Genomic DNA, 23598 nt, shown 5'->3' with positions numbered 1-23598 from the left:
ATTAGAGAATTATTCTAGGATGAAAAGGAAAATCCTACATAGAAGGCCACCTTGTCAGTAAATAGATTCGAGGATATAAGGAGAATGATTAGATTTGATGACAGGCGTACCCGTGATGCTCGATCTGCAGATGACGCAGCAGTTCGCTATGTATGGGCACTATTTCTTGACAAGTGTAGAAATAGAATGAATCCCAATCATTCGCTCACAGTTGACGAACAGCTAGTCCTAATCCGTGGAAGATGCAGCTTCACCCAGTATATGCCCTCTGAACCAGCCAAGTGTGGCATAAAAATATTTTTGTTATGTGATCATATGCTTTAGAAGGAAGCCCCATGAATTTATTCAGAAAAATCTTGGATTGAATGTAGTGAAAGATCTTGCGAAAAGCATTCAATGATCATCAAAAAATATTACCGTTGACAACTTCTTTACTAGTATGCTTCAGAAGCAAATTACAGTGGTGGGAACAATCAAACAAAATAAACCAGAAATTCCTAATGAGATGAAACCATCAGTCTCAAGAGCAATTCATTCCTCTTTGTTTGCATTTATAGGTGTCATTACAATGGTGAGTTATCTTCCCAAAAAGAAGAAGTCTATAGTTCTCACTAGTACAATGCAATACGACAGAAACATTGATGAAACTCATGCAATAAACTTCTATAACTCTACGAAGGGTGGAGTAGATAAATGGACCAGAATATTCGTTATTACACTTGCAAGAGACAAACGAGAAGATGTCCATTTGCATTATGGATGAATATGAAGGACATCGCAGCAATGACCACTGAAATTTTATTTTCCGCCCAACATCTGACATACCATAGTGGAAGAAGTAATAAAAGGCGTTTGTTCCTAAGAGGTTTAGCGGAGGAAATGGTAATACCTCTAATGGAACTTCATATTCAGATCCCTAATCTTCCAAAGAAAATCGTTGATGATATGCGAAGATGTCATATTGCCGAACCAACTACATGTTTCAGGAAAAAGAAGAAGATGCAATTATTGTCCATATTAGAAACACAGGAAAAGTGCTATGACATGCATTAAGTGCAAACCCAACATTTGTAAGGAACATAGTGGCGTTCTTTGTGCTTCTTGTTTGTCACATGTCGAAAACTAAGAAAGATGCAATTTTATGTGAACAATGAATAATAACTTTTTATAAAAATATTGCCTATACACATAATACTGTGAATAATGAGCATGTTTTAATTGAAGAAATTGGTTGTAATAAGTGTTTTAAAATGTAAACTGCAAGTTATAAGTGAATTAATAAAATAATTTGTATATGTTGTTTGTAAAGGAAAGTAACTAATAAAAATTCACTCTTAGAGTTTTATATATAAGAAATGTTAATCAGGCCCACCAGATCCTGTCACTGTATCTTAGGAATCTTGCGATATGACAAAAAATTTGATAGAACGAAATTTAACTCCAAAGAATGAATATGTGGAAAGAGGAAAATTTTAAATTAGGTCAGGGCCTTGGAGACACTGCATATGCATTCACGTGTGTTTTCGGCACCATGCATCCTAGCGTTAAGAGAAACAGAATGTTTGCATAAAGGCAAACCGCCGGGCTGTCCCCGAGTGAATGATACAGACGTCGAACGCATCCGCCATAGTTTCACGAGGGGTCCGCAGAATTCCGTTCGCCGTGCAGCTCGACAGCTCAGCACGCCCCCGACGTCCGTCTGGCGTCTATGCGTCGACGTTTCTGCATCAAACAAGAGGGTAACAAATGATGGGACTGCATGGAGAGCTACATGTGAAGACCTGCCCTAGGGCAGAACACTCATGGTGGTGGTGGTGGTGGTGGTGAAGAGGAGACTTATGTAGGATATTTTGCAAAACGCCCATTTTCTTGTAATCCAAATTTAAACAAAACATAGGCAGCTTATAATTTGTAGTCTATAAACGACCGTGAATTGCGTGACAGATGGAACTTGCCAGTATACCAGTTATTAGGACTTATTCCCACTCCACTGACGTATGGAGCGTGCGAACTGTGGCTGCTTAAAAGCCTCTGTGCGTGCTGTGCGATGAAGAGCGGCTCTCTTGCAGAGTCTGGCACTTGAGTTTGTCAACCATCTCCGTAACGCTATCACGGTTACCAAATAACCCTGTGACGAAACGAGCCGCTCTTGTTTGAATCTTCTCTATCTCCTCCGCAAACCCGATCTGGTACGGATCCCACACTGATGAGCAATACTCAAGTATAGGTCGAACGAGTGTTTTGTAAGCCACCTCCTTTGTTGATGAACTACAGTTTCTAAGGACTCTCCCAATGGATCTCAACCTGGTACGCGCCTTACCAACAGTTAATTTTATATGATCATTCCACTTCAAATCGTTCCGCACGCATACTCCGAGATATTTTACAGAAGTAACTGCTACCAGTGTTTGTTCCGCTATCATATAATCATACAGTAAAGGATCCTTCTTTCTATGTATTCGCAATACATTACATTTGTCTATGTTAAGGGTCAGTTGCCACTCCCTGCACCAAGGGCCTATCCGCTGCAGATCTTCCGGCATTTCGCTACAATTTTCTAATGCTGCAACTTCTGTGTATGCTACAGAATCATCCGCGAAAAACCGCATGGAACTTCCGACACTATCTACTAGGTCATTTATATATATTGTGAACAGTAATGGTCCCATAACACTCCCCTGTGGCACGCCAGAGGTTATTTTAACGTCTGTAGACGTCTCTCCAGTGACAACAACATGCTGTGTTCTGTTTGTTAAAACTCTTCAATCCAGCCACACAGCTGGTCTGATATTCCGTGGGCTCTTACTTTATTTATCAGGCGACAGTGCGGAACTGTATCGAACGCCTTCCGGAAGTCGAGAAAAATAGCATCTACCTGGGAGCCTGTATCTAATATTTTCTGGGTCTCATGAACAAATAAAGTGAGTTGGGTCTCACGCGATGGATGTTTCCGGAATCCATGTTGATTCCTACAGAGTAGATTCTGGGTTTCCAAAAACGACATGATACTCGAGCAAAAAACATGTTCTAAAATTCTACAACAGATCGACGTCAGAGATATAGGTCTATAGTTTTGCGCATCTGCTCTACGACCCTTCTTGAAGACTCGGACTACCTGTGCTCTTTTCCAATCATTTGGAGCCTTCCGTTCCCCTAGAGACTTGCGGTACACGGCTGTTAAAAGGGAGGGCAAGTTCTTTCGCGTACTGTGTAGAATCGAATTGGTACCCCGTCAGGTCCAGTGGACTTTCCTCTGTTGAGTGATTCCAGTTGCTTTTCTACTCCTTGGACACTTATTTCGATGTCAGCCATTTTCTCGTTTGTGCTAGGATTTAGAGAAGGAACTGCACTACGGTCTTCCTCTATGAAACATCTTTGGAAAAAGATGTTTAGTATTTCACCTTTACGCCTATCATCCTCTGTTTCAATGCCATCATCACGCCGGAGTGTCTGGACATGCTGTTTCCAACCACTTACTGATTTAACGTGAGACCAGAACTTTCTAGGATATTCTGTCAAGTCGGTACATAGAATTTTATTTTCGAATTCACTGAACGCTTCACGCATAGCCCTCCTTACGATAACTTTGACATCGTTTAGCTCCTGTTTGTCTGAGAGGTTTTGGCTGCGTTTATATTTGGAGTGAAGCTGTCTTTGCTTTCGCAGTAGTCTCCTAACTTTGTTGTTGAACCACGGTGGGTTTATCCCGTCCCTCACAGTTTTACTCTACACGTACCTGTCTAAAACGCATTTTACGATTGCCTTGAACTTTTTCCAAAAATACTCAACATTGTCAGTGTCAGAACAGAAATTTTCGTTTTGATCTGTTAGGTAGACTGAAATCTGCCTTCTATTACCCTTGCTAAACACGTAAGCCTTCCTCCCTCTTTTTATATTCCTATTAACTTCCATATTCAGGGATGTTGCAACAGCCTTATGATCACTAATCCCTGTTCTGCACATACAGAGTCGAAAAGTTTGGGTCTGTTTGTTATCAGTAGGTCCAAGATGTTATCTCCACGAGTCGGTTCTCTGTTTAATAGCTCGAGGTAATTTTCGGATAGCGCACTCAGTATAATGTCACTCGACGCTCTGTCCCTACGACACATCCTAAACATCTGAGTGTCCCAGTCTGTATCTGGTAAATTGTAATCTCTACCTAAGACTATAACATGCTGAGAAAATTGATGTGAAATGTATTCCAAATTTTCTCTCAGTTGTTTTGCCACTAATGCTGCTGGGTCGGGAGGTCGGTAAAAGGAGCCAATTATTAACCTAGCTCGGCTGTTGCGTGTAACCTCCACCCATAATAATTCACAGGAACTATCCACTTCTACTTCACTACAGGATAAACTTCTACTAACAGCGACTAACTCTCCACCACCGGTTGCATGCCATCTATCCTTTCTACCTGACTGTAACTTTGTAAAAATTTCGGCAGAATTTAACTCTGGCTTCAGCCAGCTTTCTGTACCTATAACGATTTCAGCTTCGGTGCTTTCTATCAGCGCTTGAAGTTCCGGAACTTTACCAACGCAGCTTCGACAGTTTACCATTACAATACCGATTGCTGCTTGGTCCCCGCATGTCCTGCTTTGCCCCGAACTCGTTAAGGCTGCCGCCCTTTCTGTACTTGCCCAAGGCCATCTAACCTAAAAAAAACCGCCCAGCCCACGCCACACAACCCCTGCTACCCGTGTAGCCGCTTGTTGCGTGTAGTGGACTCCTGACCTGTCCAGCGGAACCCGAAACCCCACCACCCTATGGCTCAAGTCGAGGAATCTGCAGCCCACACGGTCGCAGAACAATCTCAGCCTCTGATTCAGACCCTTTACTCAGCTCTTTACCAAAGGTCCGCAGTCAGTCCTGTCGACGATACTGCAGATGGTGAGCGGTGAGCTCTGCTTTCATCCGGCTAGCGAGACTGGCAGTCTTCACCAAATCAGATAGCCAGGGAGGGTTTCCTCCGATCCATAGCGACACACATCATTGGTGCCGACATGAGCGACCACCTGCAAATGGGTGCAACCTGTACCCTTCATGGCATCCGGAAGGACCCTTTCCACATCTGGAATGACTCACCCCGGTATGCAAACGGATTGCACATTGGTTTTCTTCCCCTCTCTTGCTGTCATATCCCTAAGGGGCCCCATTACGCGCCTGACGTTGGAGCTCCCAACTACCAGTAAGACCACCCTCTGCGACTGCTCGGATCTTTGCAGACTGAGGGGCAACCCCTGGAACAGGACAAGCAGCCACGTCAGGCCGAAGATCAGTATCGGCCTGAGACAGCCCCGGACTTGCGCCCTTCTGAGCACAACTTGATTCCTGACGTGAATGTAGCGTTCTCGCTTTCCGCGCCTGGGTTCCCGGGTTCGATTCACGGCGGGGTCAGGGATTTTGTCTGCCTCGTGATGGCTGGGTGTTTTGTGATGTCCTTAGGTTAGTTAGGTTTAAGTAGTTCTAAGTTCTAGGGGACTGATAACCATAGATGTTAAGACCCATAGTGCTCAGAGCCATTTGAACCATTTGTCGAACTTTGGGGTATTCGGTTCGGAGCTGTTATGGAGATACGTCAGACAATAGACCGCTCCATTCGAACTACCTATACAACTGGCGTAGTTAGGGGTATCTTGCTCTTTCGACATCACTGGCGATGGCTTATATACATGAGCTGTTCAAAAAATATCCGACCTTTTTTAATTGTTGAAATCAACAATGGTATCAGGGCGCGCATGGGCTCATGTTTTCAGGCATATTTAGCACACATACCTGATTTTCTCCACTACTTCGGAACACTTGCAAGTCGTACACGTTGGATTTAGTATTCTGAGCAAAATGACGTCTTTACATCACATTTGGCTCCAAGCTTGGCGATTCTCAAGTTGAAACCATCGTGTGTTTGTGGACAAAGTAATGGGTACTGCAGGGCTAAAGGAGTGGTACAACCATTTCAAAGGTAGCCGCTAATCAATGAAGACAGAAGCCAGTTAAGGTACGCCCGCAATATCCGCAAATCAGGTCGTTACTGATCCCGCAATATTGCTGGTGAAGCAGAATGGACGAATCACTATCAGAGAAGTTGTAGTCTAATCTAAAAGCCGTAAAGTCAACTAACTAGGTGTTACATTAACTAACGTCCGCCCGCGGTAGCTGAGTGGTCAGCACGACAGACTGTCAATCCTAAAAGACCGGGTTAGATTCCCGGCTGGGTCGGAGATTTTCTCCGCTCAGGGACTGGGTGTTGTGTTGTACTAATCATCATTTCATCCCCATCGACGCGCAAGTCGCCGAAGTGGCGTCAAATCGAAAGACTTGCACCAGGCGAACGATCTACCCGATGGGAGGCCCTCGTCACACGCCATTATTATTATACAATAACGAACAACTTAAATTGGAAAGAACACATAGAAAATGTTGCGGTTAAGGCTAACCAAAGACTGCGTTTTATTGGCACAACACTTAGAAAACGTAACAGACCTACAAAGGACACTGCCTACACTACGCTTGTCCGTCCTCTTTTAAAATACTGCTGGGAAATGTGGGATCCTTAAAAGATAGGACTGACGGAGTAGATCGAAAAAGTCCAAAGAAAGTCAGCACGTCCTTCTATTATCGCGAAATATGAGAGAGTGTGTCACACAAATGATACAGGATTTTGACTGGACATCTTTAAAAGAAAAGCGTTTTTCGTTGCGACGGAATCTTCTCACGAAATTCCAATCACCAACTTTTTCCTCCGAATGCGAAAATATTTTGTTGACACCGACCTACGTTGGGAGAAACGACCACAACGATAAAATAAGGGAAGTCAGAGCTCGTATGGAAAGACACAGGTGATCATTCTTTCCGGGTGCTATGCGAGATTGGAATAATAGAGACTTGTGAAGATGGTTCGATGAACTATCTGCCAGGCACTTAAATGTGATTTGCAGAGTATCCATGTAGATGCAAGTATAGGTGGTCACATTTTTGCTATCCCCTGTATGTGCATATCGCTTCACACGAACTTTGTTACCTCAATGTCGATTTCTGCATCATTTTCGAAATATGTGAGCTTTCTTATGTTATCTGTAATGTTAATATACAACATGAACAGTAAGGCTCCCAACACACTTCCCTCTGGCACAAGTGGTTACTTTTACACGTATAGATGAACTCTCCATTCAGGATGAGATGATGTGTCCTCCCTACAAAAATATTTTATTGGCCGTACTTTATACGGTGCAGGCAAACGGTCAACTGCAATTACTGTTTACTGTGCGGTAACCTCTAGCGTATCAGAAGCAGTTTAGGAACATTTTTTCAAATGAGTATACGCACTCGTATTTCGGCAGGTGCACAGTTTTGCCATTTCAATTTTTGCACGTTTCACAGATACCTTTTCGAAAATTTCGAGCAAAACAAATCGAAATCTTTATTACATCATGAAACAATGAAGAAGCAAATGCGGGTTTGTTCGCAAGCCCGAAGCAACATCTGGTACAAGAATCATGGATTTTAATAAAGTAGCTGTCGATAGGTTTTTTTCGTTGCTTACAGATGTAACTGACAATCACAAACTAATTACTTCTCAAATAACTAACTGTGATGGAACAGGCTTCTCGGTTAATGCTAAAAATTAATCGAACATCGCAGCTTGCAAAGGGAACCGTCCAGTGCGATCGTTAACCTCTGCAGAAAGGGGCGAAACTGCAACCATCCTCATTAGTACGTCAGCAAGCGGAGCTGACATTCCTCCTACGATTATTTTTCCACGAAAGAAGAAGCAGGAAGAATTTGAGTTATGACTGGCAGCAGGAGGTTGCGCTGAGGTCCACAGCACCGCATGGATAGCCACAGAGTCATTCTTTGTATGGTTTCCACAATTTGTGGTATTTTCTAAGGCATCAAAGCACGTCCCAGTTCTCCTAATATCAGATGGCCACTCAGCTCATACCACGAACAATGACGTTATGGACTACGCGAGGGAGAGTGGCGTTTCTTTACCACCACATTGCAATCACAGACTTCAGCCGCTTGATGTTTGTTTTATAAATCCTCGTTATAGTGATCAGCTTCGAATATGGCTGCGAAGCCACGCAGGGAAAGTCGTAACTATCTTTCAAATTTCAACGCTTTTTGGTTCAGCTTTCGTCTAAAGCGCAACAATGAAAACCGCTATTAAAGGATTCGAAGCTACTGCAATATGGCCCACGGACCCATCCATATTCACGACGCACACTTCCTCCCGGCAGACACAACTGACAGCGGACGTGATAGGCCGTCAGATAAAGAGGTTATTATATCTGAACAATTGGAATTGCCTCCACCTAGCACACCAGCTGAAAAAGACGACTCAAACGGGCTGGATAATCAAGCGGACGAGGTTTCAGCAAATTGTTACAATGAACTGCCGCCTAAGAATAACAAAGTTATTGAGGCTAATTGTTCTAATCTTGGGTGTTCTTTGATGACAACTGACAACACAACCTCCTCATTTCATATTTCACCTGAGATTCTGATTTTCTTGTCAAAAGTTAACGAAAGCAAGAAAAGAGCGAGACTGAAAAGGGGGAACAACGTTGTTTTAACTGATTCGCCGTACAAAAAAAGAGTTAAAAGTCATTAATGGGAGAAATAGAAAAAAGAACTTTGACAAAGAAGAAAGAGCAAACAGAAAACTTTTTGCGAAAGAGAATAAAATTAAGAACTCAAAAAAGAGAGAAAGAGTCTGAAGGTAAATGGAAAAAAGGAGAGAGAATACAATACTAACGAGAGTGATTACGAGGAAAGTTCTGACTGTCAATGTGTATACTGTGGTGGGTTATATTCAAAATCAGTTGGAGGTTGGGTCGCTTGTTCCACGTGCAAAAAATGGACACACGATTCTTGTGCAGGAATAGATAGCGAAGATGATGAGTGTCTCCCCGTGTGTGAATTTTGTAAACAGCCTCAAGAAAAGGATACGATACATGAAAACTGTAGTTTGATATTAATACTCACTTTAAACTAAAAAAAATATACCGAGCAAGCCAATATTTTCTGCATTTCCGATAATTTTATACGTTTTTGTAATCACTTGTATTTACTACCCCATTCTGCCTCTTGCAAATGATATAAATTTCTGTTTTTGAGTGAGAAAATATTGTTGTTTTATTTTATGGCAATGTTCTTGTATTTTTGTGATTAATACATCATAATGTGTTCATATAAAAATTTGTAACTCTCTTATTTATCAATTTTGTACATTTAATCAAAGTTATCAACTGTGTACCCCATTATACCTTGGATTCCCCAACGTGTCGGATAAGAAAGATAAAAATACAATCACTACTCGTTTCTTCAAGGACAATTTAAGCTGTGTTCTGTGGTTCCTCCCAGAGTTCATCACGATATATTCCGAAAAAAATCATAGTTAACTAACATTATAAATTGCTCTAGAAACGAAGGCAATAACAGTTAACATTTAATAAGGCCACTGGTATCCTTCGAAATGCAACTAATCAACGTCATGCAGAACGTCATGGGTCACAGCGGATGGGTGGAATCGAAATATGACATTTACCCACGATCGCTTCTTTTTGTCAATTTGTGCCATTAATTTCTCTGCTCCCTAATCTGATTTCGTATCTCCCCATCAGCTATTCGATCAAAACTTTTTTAGCATTCTTCTACACCACCACATTACGGAAGTTTCTAGTCGTCTCCTGTTTGGGGAACCAGGTACGTTAACTACTGATTCGCAATATATTTATTCCGAAAGGCAAAAGGAATCCCGAAAACAATGCAAATAATTTTGTTTATTGGTGATTGTACCAGTTTTATTTACACTTAGTGCGAATATGGAAGTATTTTAGTCCAAATCCTTATTTGAAGGTCCTAAATGTCGGTTTAAATTTCAGCTTGCTATGTAAGACATGCCCACTTGTTTCTCTGTGCCAGCTCTTCTTTGAGATGATAAGCCTAGGGACATTTTACCCGTAGCTTTGAGCTTTCACCTATTGAATACATTTTTTCTTGTCTCGTAGTCAGTTGTTTGCTACAGTAATAACGTTTCTGAACAAAACAAATGCCAAGATCTACCCACAAAGTTTTCGAGAGAAGTTCTAGAAGACTTGCAAGAAATAAAAAAAGTAAATATCATGAAACAAATGTTATGTTTTTGTACAGCATGCGTACTATTGCAAAGTGAAAGAAACTATGAATTTAAATGAGTGCATGTACGTTGTTAAGTGCAATACAACTTTAAATTTTCCGTAACTTTTCTAACTAAATGTACCTTTCCTCTCAAACCATTTATCCCAGAACCATGGAATTCTAACGGTCAGTTTTCTTACTCGAGGGCATGAAGAGTCGAGGGATATTAAAGGGAAGCAGTGGTTGGGAAGGGAGTGAGACAGGGTTGTAGCCTATCCCCGATGTTATTCAATCTGTCTGCTGAGCAAGAAGTAAAGGAAACAAAAGAAAACTTCGGAGTAGGAATTAAAAACCATGGAGAAGTTGTATTATAATGAACTCTATGGTCTTTTTATGTTTGAAATTTGCCCGCAAAACCTGTCTTTCAAAATTTTTCTAAAAATTTCACTATGAATATATTATTCATGAAAAATTGGTAAGTTAATTACTTTGGTGCAAGAAAGTCTCCATCATTAAGGAGAACGATGTTTTCAATAACTTGCCGGCAGCCATAAAAAGCTTTACTACTGACAGATTTCACTTTACGAGGAGCCTAAAGAATTTCTTGCTAACCATCTCTTCCTACACCATTAATGAATTGAATTATTTAGTAGAACTAGCGCGCGATAGAGAGAGAGAGAGAGAGAGAGAGAGAGAGAGAGAGAGAGAGAGAGAGAGAGAGAGAGAGAGGGGGGGGGGGGGTCAAATAATACGTGTACAATCAGAAGTGTGACTAAATTTTCATTCCTCGTTCATGATCAGTCCATTTGCGGTCTGTGGATAATAAAGTAGCATATTATTTTCCCATTGAGTATCTCCCCATTATGGATCAATTTCAATGGAAAGTACATATAATCTAACCCTCTTGTCTGCCCCAATTCTGTTGAAGGTTACACATCAGACAAATACCTTGTTGTTGTTGTTGTTTTTGTTGTTGTTGTTGTTGTTTTCAGTCCACAGACTGGTTTGATGCAGCTCTCCATGCTACTGTATCTTGCGGAAGCTTCATCTCCCAGTACCCACTGCAACCTACATCCTTGTGAATCTGCTTAGTGTATTCATCTCCTGGTCTCCCTCCTCGATTTTTACCCTCCACGCTGCCCTCCAATATTAAATTGGTGATCCCTTAATGCCTCAGAACGTGTCCTACCATCCGACCCCATCTTCTAGTCAAGTTGTGCCACAAAGTTCTCCTCTCCAGAATCCTTTTCAGTACCTCCACATTAGTTATGTGATCTATCCATGTAATCTTCAACATTCTTCTGTATCACCACATTTCGAAAGCTTCTATTCTCTTCTTGTTCAAACTATTTATTGTCCATTATTCACTTCCATACGTGGCTACACTCCATACAAATACTCGGAGAAAAGACTTCCTGATACCTAAAGCTATACTCGATGTTAACAAATTTTTCTTCTTTAGAAACACTTTTCTTACCATTGACAGTCGACATTTTATATCCTCTCTACTTCGACCGTCATCAGTTATTTTGCTCCCTAAATAGCGAAACTCCTTTACTACTTTAAATGTCTCATTTCCTAATCTAATTCCCTCAGCATCACCCACCTTAATTCGACTACATTCCATTATCCTCGTTTTGCTTTTATTGATGCTGATCTTATATCATCCTTTCAGGACACTTCATTCTGTTCAGCTACTCTTCTAGGTTCTTTGCTGTCTCTGAATTAGAACGTCATCGGCAAACCTCAAGGTTTTAGTTTCTTATCCATGGATTTTAATTTCTACTCAGAATTTTTCTCCTGTATCCTTTACTGCTTGTTCAATAAACAGATTGAATAACATTGGGGATAGTCTACAACCATGTCTCATTCCCTTCCCAACCACTGCTTCCCTTTCATATCCCTCGACTCTTATAACTGCCACCTACTTTCTGTACAAATTGTAAATTGCCTTTCGCTCCCTGTATTTTACCCCTGCCACCTTCAGAATTTGAAAGAGTATTCCAGTCAACATTGTCAAACGATTTCTCTAAGTCTACAAATGTTAGAAACGTAGGTTTGCCTTTCCTTAATCTACTTTATAAGTCGTAGGGTCAGTATTGCCTCACATGATCCAGTATTTCTACGGAATCCAAACTGGCTTTCCCTGGGGTCGGCTTCTACCATTTTTTCCATTCGTCTGTAAAGAATTTGCGTTAGTATTTTGCAGCTGTGACTTATTAAACCGATAGTTCGCTAATTTTCACAACTGTCAACACCAGCTTTCTTTGAAATTGGAATTATTTCATTCTTCTTGAAGTCTGACGGTATTTCGGTTGTCTCATGCATATTGCTCTTCAGAAGGTAACGTTCTGTCAGAGCTGGGTCTCCCAAGCCTGTCAGTAGTTCTAATGGAATGTTGCCTACTCCCGGAACCTTATTTCCACTAAGGTCTTTCAGTGCTCTGTCAAACTCTTCACGCAGTATGTCATCTCCCATTTCATCTACATCCTCTTCCATTTCCATTATATTGTCCTCAAGTACATTGCCCTTGTATAGATCCTCTATATACACCTTCCACCTTTCTGCAATCCCTTCTTTGCTGATAACAGGGTTTCCATCTGAGCTCTTGATATGCATACAAGTGAATCTCTTTTCTCTAAAGGTCTCTTTAATTTTCCTTTAGGCAGTATCTATCATAACCCTAGTGATATGCGCCTCTACATCCTTACGTTTGTCCTCTAGATATCCCTGCTTAGCCATTTTGCACTTCCTGTCAATCTCATTTTTGAGACGTTTGAATTTCTTTTTGTCGGCTTAATTTACAGCATTTTTGTATTTTCTCCTTTCACAAATTTAATTCAATATATCTTCTGTTACCCTCTTTCTTAGCGCATGTCAAGTTCAGTAGGCCCGAATTGAGGAGCAAATCTTCAAGGTCATGGAACGTGTCAGTATGTACATCTACATCCGTACTCCGCAAGCCACCTGACGGTGTGTGGCGGAGGGTACCCTGAGTACCTCTATCGGTTCTCCCTTCTATTCCAGTCTCGTATTGTACGTGGAAAGAAGGATTCTCGGTATGCTTCTGTGTGGGCTCTAATCTCTCTGATTTTATCCTCGTGGTCTCTTCGCGAGATATAAGTAGGAAGGACCAATACACTGTTTGACTCTTCGGTGAAGGTATGTTCTCGAAACTTCAACAAAAGCCCATACAGAGCTACGGAGCGTCTCTCCTGCAGATTTTTCCACTGGAGGTTATCTATTATCTCCGTAACGCTTTCGCGATTACTAAATGATCCTGCAACGAAGCGCGCTGCTCTCCGTTGGATCTTCTCTATCTCTTCTATCAACCTTATCTGGTGCGGATCCCACACTGCAGAGCAGTATTCAAGCAGTGGGCGAACAAGCGTACTGTAACCTACTTCCTTTGTTGTCGGATTGCATTTCCTTTGGATTCTTCCAATGAATCTCAGTCTGGCATCTGCTTTACCGACGATCAACTTTATATGATCATTCCATTTTAAATCACTCCTAATGCGTACTCCCAGATAATTTATGGAATTAACTGCTTCCAGTTGCTGACCTGCTATTTTGTAGCTAAATGATAAGGGACCTATCTTTCTATATATTCGCATCACATTACACTTGTCTACATTGAAATTCTATTGCCATTCCGTGCACAATGGGTCAATTCGCTGCTGATCCTCCTGCATATCAGTACAATTTTCCATTGTTGCAACCGCTCGATACACCACAGCATCATCTGCAAAAAGCCTCAAAGACTTTCCGATGTCATCCACCAGGTCATTTATGTATATTGTCAATAGCAACGGTCCTATGACACTCCCCTGCGGCACACCTGAAATTACTCTTACTTCGGAAGACTTCTCTCCATTGAGAATGACATGCTGCGTTCTGTTATCTAGGAACTCCACGATCCAAGCACACAACTGATCTGATAGTCCGTATGCTCTTACTTTGTTCATTAAACGACTGTGGGGAACTGTGTCAAACGCCTTGCGGAAGTCAAGAAACACGGCATCTACCTGTGAACCCGTGTCCAAGGCCCTCTGAGTCTCGTGGACGAATAGCGCGAGCTGGGTTTCACACGGCCGTCTTTTTCGAAACCCATGCTGATTCCTACAGAGTAGATTTCTAGTCTCCAGAAAAGACACTACACTCGAACATAATACGTGTTCCAAAATTCTACAACTGATCGACGTTAGAGATATAGGTCTATAGTTCTGCACATCTGTTCGACGTCCCTTCTTGAAAACGGGGATGACCTGTGCCCTTTTCCAATCCTTTGGAACGCTTCGCTATTCTAGAGACCTACGGTACACCGCTGCAAGAAGGGGGGCAAGTTCCTTCGCGTACTCTGTGTAAAATCGAACTGGTATCCCATTAGGACCAGAGGGCTTTCCTCTTTTGAGCGATTTTAATTGTTTCTCTATCCCTCTGTCGTCTATTTCGATATTTACCATTTTGTCAACTGTGCGACTTCAAGAGAAGGAAGCACAGTGCAGTCTTCCTCTGTGAAACAGCTTTGGAAGAAGACATTTAGTATTTCGGCCATTAGTCTGTCATCCTCTGTTTCAGTACCATTTTAGTCACAGAGTGTCTGGACATTTTGTTTTGATCCACCTACCGCTTTGACATAGGACCAAAATTTCTTAGGATTTTCTGCAGAGTCAGTACATACAACTTTACCTTCGAATTCATTGAAAGCCTCTCTCATAGCCCTCCTCACACTACATTTCGCTTCGCGTAATTTTTGTTTGTATGCAAGGCTTTGGCTATGTTTATGTTTGCTGGTAAGTTCCCTTTGCTTCCGCAACAGTTTTCTAATTTGGTTGTTGTACCAAGGTGGCTCTTTTCCATTTCTTACGTTCTTGCTTGGTACATACTCATCTAACGCATATTGTACGATGGTTTTGAACTTTGTCCACTGATCCTCAACACTATCTGTACTTGAGACAAAACTTTTGTGTTGAGCCGTCAGGTACTCTGTAATCTGCTTTTTGTCACTTTTGCTAAACAGAAAAATCTTATTACCTTTTTTAATATTTCTATTTACGGCTGAAATCGTCGATGCAGTAACCGCTTTATGATCGCTGATTCCCTGTTCTGCATTAACTGATTCAAATATTTCGGGTCTGTTTGTCACCAGAAGGTCTAATATATTATCGCCACGAGTCGGTTCTCTGTTTAACTGCTCAAGGTAGTTTTCAGATAAAGCACTTAAAAATATTTCACTGGATTCTTTGTCCCTGCCACCCGTTATGAACGTTTGAGTCTCCCAGTCTATATAAAGCTAATTAAAATCTCCACCCAGAACTATAACATGGTGGGGAAATCTACTCGAAATATTTTCCAAATTATTCTTCTGGTGCTGAGCCACAACAGCTGCTGAGCCTGGGGCCTATAGAGACATCCAAGTACCATGTCTGAGCCTGCTTTAACCGTGACCTTCACCCAAATCATTTCACAATTAGAATCTCCGTCAATTTCCTTCGATACTATTGCACTTCTTATCGCTATAAACACACCTCCCCCTTTACTGTCCAGCCTTTCTCTGCGATATACATTCTAATCTGAGTTTAGGATTTCATTACTGTTTACATGTGGTTTCAGCCAACTTTCTGTCCCTAGTACTATATGGGCGTTGTGACCGTTTATTAATGAGAGCAATTCTGGGACCTTTCTATAGACGCTCCTGCACTTTACTATTAGCACATTAATATTGTTATTCCCTGTTGCATTTTGCCTACTCCTGCCTTGCCGCGTCTCAGGAGGCGTCTTGTCGGGCCTAGGGAGGGAATTCTCTAACCTAAAAAAAAAACCACATGTGCACTCCACACGTACTCCGCTACCCTTGTAGCCGCTTCCGGCGTGTAGTGCACGGCTGACCTATTCAGGGGGACCCTACATTTCTCCACCCCATTGCGGAGGTCGAGAAATTTGCACCCCAGCTCTCCGCAGAATCGTCTGAGCCTCGTTTAAGCCTTCCACTCGGCTCCAAACCAGAGGACCGCGATCGGTTCTAGGAACGATACTACAAATAGTCAGCTCTGATTCCACCCCGCGAGCGAGGCTTTCTGCATTCACCAACTCCGCCAACCGCCTGTAGGAACTGAGGATGACCTCTGAACCCAGACAGCAGGAGTCATTGGTGCCGACATCAGCAACAATTTGCAGTGCTCTCTATCGCCGCCGGTAGGGCCCCCTCCACATCTCGGATGAGACCCCCCGGCAAGCAGACAGAGTGAACACTGGCCTTCTTCCCCGACCTTTCCGCTATTTCCCTAAGGGGCTCCATCACCAGCCTAACGTTGGAGCTCCCAATAACTAATAAACCCCTCCCCCCGTGTGCCTGCTTGGACCTTGCTGAAGGAGCAGCCACATGTCCATTCACAGGCAGAGCGGGCGATGCCACACGGCCAGCCTCAACATTGACCCTCCGCCTCGTGCGCCGCGAACGCCGCTGAACCCGCCACTCCTCTTGGGGAGAGGGTGGCCCAACCGCGCCCGGTACCCGCGAAGATGTCTCGACAGCAGGGACAGTGGGTGAAGCGTCTAACACCTGGGGTGCACCATGTGACGCACCAGACTCCCCACTGCCGCTACACTCCGGGGCAGCAGCCTGAAGACGGCTGACCGCGGCCATCAACACGCTCAGCTGTTCGCGAAGAGTGGCCAGCGTCCGTACACATAAGTCACACATCCTATCCATCCTAAGGAATCAATTTACTGAAGAGACTTAATCAACTTTTAAGTAGACTGCTAATTCATTAAGGGCGGCTGATTACTGACTAAACTGTGATTGCTAACCACTTCTTGTAGAAAACAATGAAAATAGCACTACCTGTCTCTGGATTGCATTCGAAACAAACACTAGCACTACTGGCACTATGGCTGACTACAAGGACTCTCTCTGACTGTATTCAAAACAAACACGAAATCTATGTAACTCTATTACTAGCACTCGACAATCAAAGCTTCCTAAAAGCAAAAACACACGGATGAAGAAGTGACAAGTAAGAAAAATACAGTTAATACTTAAATTAAGGTAGCTCGCTGAACAGCAGACGTGAAGCAGACGGCGGTTAGGGCGACACATGAACTTACAACATAAAAGTAATAAGAGATAAAAATACATATTCATGAACCTGAGAGAAAATCAGTGGATAAGTTTAAGCAAACGCTATCAGCAGTACAATGAGAATCAGCTTAATTTTTCAATTAACTCCTCGACAGAATAGAAGGAGTGACCCATGAGGAAACACTCCAGTTTCGATTTGAAAGCGCGTGGATTACTGCTAAGATTTTTGAATTCGAGTGGCAGCTTATTGAAAATGGATGCAGCAGTATACTGCACACATTTTTGCACAAGAGTTAAGGAAGTCCGATCCAAATGGAGGTTTGATTTCTCCCGAGTATTAACCGAGTGAAAGCTACTTATTGTTGTAAATAAACTAATATTGGTAACAAGAAACGACAGTAAGGAATATACATATTGAGAGGCCAACGTCAAAATACCCAGACTCCCTGAACAGAGGTCGACAAGAGTTTCATGAACTCACACCACTTTTTGCCTGAACCTCCAGTTTCTGAGCCAAAAATATCCTTCTAGAATGGGAAGAGTTACCCAAAAACATAATACCATGCGACATAAGTGAATGGAAATAAGCAAAGTAGACTAATTTACTTGTCGAAGTATCACTCACTGTCTGTACCGTTTGAATAGTGAAAATGGCAGTATTAAGTCTTTGAACAAGATCCTGAAAGTGGGCTTTCCACAACACCTTACTATTTATTTGAACACCTAGGAATTTGGACCGTTCAGTTTCACTAATCATATGCCCATGCTGTGAGATTAAAACGTCAGGTTTTGTTGAATTGTGTGTTAGAAACTGTAAAAACTGAATCTTACTGTGATTTAACGTTAGTTTATTTTCTACAAGCCATGGACTGAGGTCATGTACTGCACTACTTGAAACGGAGTCAATGTTGCACAGAACATCCTTTACTACCAAGCTAGTGTCATCAGCAAACAGATATATTTTAGAGTTACCCGTAGTACTTGAGGGCATATCATTTATATAAATAAGGAACTGGAGCGGCCCCAACACTGATGCCGGAGGAACCCCCTCCCCTTGTCAGAACACCACTCAGATCCGCCATCACACAGTATTACTTTCCCCCATTCCTGTAGATTGTTCCCTAATGCTCTTCCTGAAACTCTCTAAAACTTCTGATTCTGTCAGTTCTTTCAGGTCCCATCTCCTTAAATTCCCACCTTTTTCCAGTTTCTTCAGTTTTAATCTACAGTTCATAATCAATATATTGTGATCAGAGTCCACATTTGCCCCTGGACATGTCATACAATTTAAAATTTGGTTCCTAAATCTCTGTCTTACCATTATATAATCTATATGAAATATTGCAGTATCTCCAGGTCTCTTTCACGTAAACAACCTTCTTTCATGATTTTTGAACCAAGTGTTAGCTATGATTAAGTTATGCTCTGGGCAAAAGCCTACCAGGCGGCTTCCTCTTTCATTTTTTACCCCCATTTCATATTCACCTACTACGTTTCCTTTTCTTCCATTTCCTACTGTCGAATTCCAGTCACCCATTAATATTAAATTTTCATCTCCTATCACTATCTGAATGATTTCTTTTATCTCATCACACATTCCATCAATTTCTTCATCATCTGAGGACTACTTTTACGACTTTGGTAGGCGTGGGATTCGTGGCTATCTTGGCCACAACAATGCATTCACTATGCTGTTTGTAGTAGCTTACCCGCATTCCTATTTTTATTAATTATTAGACCTACTCATGCATTAGCTTCATATTAGCCTTCCTAATACTTAAATCTATATTCGATGTTAACAATGACGCCGGTGGATGGACTATCACGACATTACTGACCGTCGAGAAAGTCACAAATATAACCGACAAGCTAATGGGCCCTTCACAGGAAAACGTTTTTCGCCGGAAAACGGGAAAACTGAAACCCAGCAAATGAGTAAAAAAATGTATATTCACTGACAAAAAAAAATAGTGTACGCACACAACTTACACAACAATAGTCTGGGATTACTCTATTACCTAACACAGTTTTTGTGATTGTATCTTGCAGCTTTAGTTATTTTTAATTAAAAGAGGCTTTAAAAGGACAGAAAGAACGTGTTGGCCTACGCTACAGATCGTTCTGTTAGCACAGTCTTTACTTTGTAATCACTTTCGTTGACTTCGGCAACTCTCAACTAAAATCTCCAACCTAACCGAGACAATGTGCTACGATACAGCCGAGATCATGACAAGAGAATGGGCTACATCACACTCGAAGTAAATTTATATAGGTAAGGATCCCCATGACCTGTGTACGTCTATTATAAAAAATCTCCAAGCCACTCTCCTCAAATAGATCGCAATCTTTTCTTGACCTTCAACTGTTACTATTTCAGAATTAAAAACTAGATTCAAAAAAAATTTGGCTACCAGTCACAAAACTAGAAAAATAAAAATAATAAAAATTGAGAACGTGAAACATGTTAGCAATAACCATAAACAGGAGATTTTACAGAAAATAAAATTGAGAAAGGAAATCATTAATATTATCGACCGTTTAGGAACTCTAGGCTACGAAAGGGATGAAACCACATATCGAATAACTCGTGGAAGAGTTAGTGTCTTTTAAGATTAAATCCAAACAAGAATTAGAAAAAAATATATCGAAGCAAGGCCTCTATTACGAGAAATAGCTAAATCTCGAGACAAATTGTGTCCTTCTGTATTAGATGAAATGTTTTGGGCCCTAGTACGGATGAAACAGTATCTGCAGTATGAACAGGAACTTCGGACATGTATTTCATATTTCATCCAAGCCTGCAGTCTATAAATATTTAAACAAAATACTAAAACAAAATACGACTACAGGGGAATTACTTACGAAGTAGTTCTTGGTAAAGAAACACAGGACACTATTAAGTATGTAGGCTTAATACGAACTACAAGTGTGTTTATAAATCGCTATAGTTGCCTTGGACTAACGACGAGCGAATATCATTACAACCTGTACGCTTTTCAAAGCTGTTATCCATGAAAAAGCTAAACGACGTATCGTGAACAAAATACAATTTAACACCGAAACAATGATATTAACATACAATGGGCACAGACTTTAGTCAATGGGCACTGTTGAAAATTCGTGCCAGACCAGGATTAGCAACCGAGTCCCCTGGTTATTAGGGAGAGGCAATGATCACTGTGTCCGAATTACGCAGTGGTCAACATAATAGCACAAACTGCCCGAGCATGCCGTTCGTTAGATCCAAATTCTCAATTTATCCATAGACTGCTAATGCACTGCTCCTTGAACATAATCCTCCTCCCCTTAATTATACAGTACATGGCCAAAAAAAACAAACTTGGCCTTACGAACATTGCAGACGTCGTCTATGTAACACACGTCAAACTTCAAAGAATTTACCAATTCGTTGCATGGTTTACTATAGACCACAAATCAAGTAACGTAAAAAAAGCACTGCGTCTATTGAGATCATGATTCAGAGTTAAAAAAAACTAATAAGTTGCCTACATATTACAGTTGCTGCCGAAAGAGGAGAACCATTATTTTCCCACAAAAGGAAATATAGTTAAAATTACGCTTCTATTTCGGTTAGTTTATGCTGTTACTAAAATTTGCAGTGAAAGTTACATAGTGGACTCTACCCTCCCCCCACCAGAAACGTAGTTATCGTGGCTGTTGTGAGACACTTGTACACAGTTAGAGAAAGTGTGTTAAATGTGGCGCGTACGGAAACACTAGGCTATGCTACAGGGCAATCTGCTTGCACAACGTTTAGTCGGCATTCATAATCGTTGGCGTAAACAACTCTCAATCAAATTACCACCTTCCAACCTAACTTAGATCTCGGGCTACACTACCAATCGGCCTGTCATCACAACCAAAAATTCATTGAGGGGGGTGGGGGGATTTCCTGTATCTCTCTCTGTAATGTATCTCTAGGCAAAACTGCCAGTTTTGTCAGACTCAACTGCAAGATTTACCAATGGTAAACACTTTTGAGACGGCTCGTAATTTTAGAATAGTCCTCTTCGTCTTACTTGGCATAAATTGTTCGCTGGCGTCCCAGCAGCTAGCTCCCTCAGTGTCTGCTTCTGCCATCGCACCACGCTAGTCCGCTGTTGTCCTAGCAGACCGAACGCACCGCAAATCCGACACCTTCGGAACCACTCACTGGCCAGTTAGCAACTGAGCGGAACACTGTTTACATCGTGAAAGGAAAACTATGCAAAGATGTACACTTAAATGGCACGACTGAGTAGCACACACACAGTAATATCTGGGGAATGTCCTTCGACACGCGCAGAACGAAAGTCTTCTCGCGAACGTACAGCGTCCTTGAAAAAAAATCTCGTGACTATATTCCGGCGTTACGGCCAGGTTCTCATACAAATGAGCAAAAAAGGGTACATTTGAAATTTTTTTTTTTGAGACAATGAAAATACATTCGAAGGATCTGTTTGGGAATTACGAGTGATAATACTATGAGCTTAATTTTAGATTTTCAATAAAAAATGGCGCCCGTAATTATGATTTGATCAAGGGTCTGCGAGACTGGAGTACGCAGAGTGCGTGCAGTGTGCCACGTCAGATGTTACCTGAATTCAAAAATGGGTAACATCAGTTGATACTACATTATTTCTCTGAATTTGAAAATGGATAACATCAGTCGATAATACATAAAATTTATGGGAGCACTTACCTAACCGCAATGAAACAACCTTAAATTTAACGATACAGTGCTAATTCGAACTTTGAGTTCGATTTTTGGGGGTTTGTTTCACTCCTTATGCCTACACAAAAATTAGTTAATATTAACAAATGTCATATTATAGCTATAAGTTCCTAAGAAAAGTGTTTACATTTAGGGGTCAGAGGTAGAAGTTAAGAGATCGAACCACTTTTAATTTATGCTGCATGCCGTTCTGAGAAAATCGTTACTCGAAAAAAAAAGTGTTCAAAGTTTAGGGAAAACATTTAGTTATATTATTACTTCGATTTGCATGAACTGAGTGTTACATATATATTTTTAATGTCGCTGAAAACGAATCTGGAGTCAGATTTTCAATATTCAAAACAGCTAATCCAATACGGAGGGCAAACGATTATGTTTTGACCAATTTTTACCAAAAATGTATTTTCGTTATTTACGTTTAGTCTGCAATTCAAAGAGTATTTATCAACCCTTCCTCTAGCTCTGATTGTTCCTAGACAGCAACTTCCTGTTCTTCTTGGCAGGAAAAGCCGATCTGTCTAAGCTGGATATGCAGCACTCGGCAGCCTGCACTTGATATTCGCCCGTATTTTCGGTGAGTATGTTTGCATGCATTCTGCAGTATGAATCCTTTTGAGCACGTGCGACACGGGACGAGTTATCATCTACATCTTTATGGAAACCCTGCAAAACACATTTAAGTGCCTGGTAAAGGGTTCATCGAATCACCTTCACAACTGATAATTAATTGAAACCCTCAGCTGCCGACAGGTGTTGTTGATATACTTCGATGGGGACAGCTGAAAAGTGTGCCCCTACTGGGACTCGAACCCAGAATCTCCTGCTTACAAGGCAGACGCTCAATCCATCTGAGCTATCGAGGGCACAAATGAACAGCACGACTGCAGGAATTTATCCCTCGCACGCTTCCCGTGAGACTCACATCCCCAACCGTCCACAATACGATTACGTAATGTACTTAATAGGTATTTGTCCATCCACTCATTACTGGCTCACACTAAGGTGACGATTCCCGTAAGAGTTCCGGCAGCCTGTGCGCATTCGCACAGACGAAGGTCAATGGCTGGGAAACGTTTAACCATAGATATGAAGATAGTAACTGTTCTCGAAAGAACAGGCGCCACTGACGACCGTACAGCTCTTCTAGAACACATGATAGACCGGCCGATGTGGCCGAGCGGTTGTAGGCACTTCAGTCGGGAGCCACGCGAACGCTACGGTCGCAGGTTCAAATCCTGCCTCGAGCATGGATGTGTGTGATGTCCTTAGGTTAGTTAGGTTTAAGTCGTTCTAAGTTCTAGGAAACTGATGACCTCAGATCTTAAGTCCCAAAGTGCTCAGAGCCATTTGAACCATCAGTCCGTATGTTTGCACACTACTTACAGTAACTTATGCTAAGGACAACACACACACAACCATGCCCGAAGGAGGACTCGAACCTCCAACGGGGGGAGCCGCGCGAACCGTGACAAGGCGTTGGAGACATGGCGGGTACCCCGCGCGGCTCATGGCAGCCATGTCACTGCTTCAAACAATGGGCTGTAGAAACTTTTGTAAAGCACGGATTAAAAAAATAAAAACCTTTCCGTTCCAAGGGTCTAGACAAGTACACCTTTAAAAATTGCAACTACAAAGAAATTGAATTTTCGAACGTTTTGAA

General features: G+C 41.7%; 1 non-coding gene across 1 annotated transcript; it reads right to left on the bottom strand.

Moving 5' to 3' along the window:
* Nucleotides 1–22727: 22727 nt before the first annotated feature.
* Trnat-ugu (transfer RNA threonine (anticodon UGU)) lies at nucleotides 22728–22802 on the bottom strand. Its single transcript has one exon. It is a non-coding gene; the product is annotated as a tRNA-Thr (tRNA).
* Nucleotides 22803–23598: the final 796 nt, after the last annotated feature.

The sequence above is a fragment of the Schistocerca gregaria genome, unplaced genomic scaffold (assembly GCF_023897955.1).
Source record: "Schistocerca gregaria isolate iqSchGreg1 unplaced genomic scaffold, iqSchGreg1.2 ptg000238l, whole genome shotgun sequence".
Lineage (NCBI taxonomy): Eukaryota > Metazoa > Arthropoda > Insecta > Orthoptera > Acrididae > Schistocerca > Schistocerca gregaria.
This window is presented reverse-complemented; position numbering and strand designations above follow the sequence as displayed.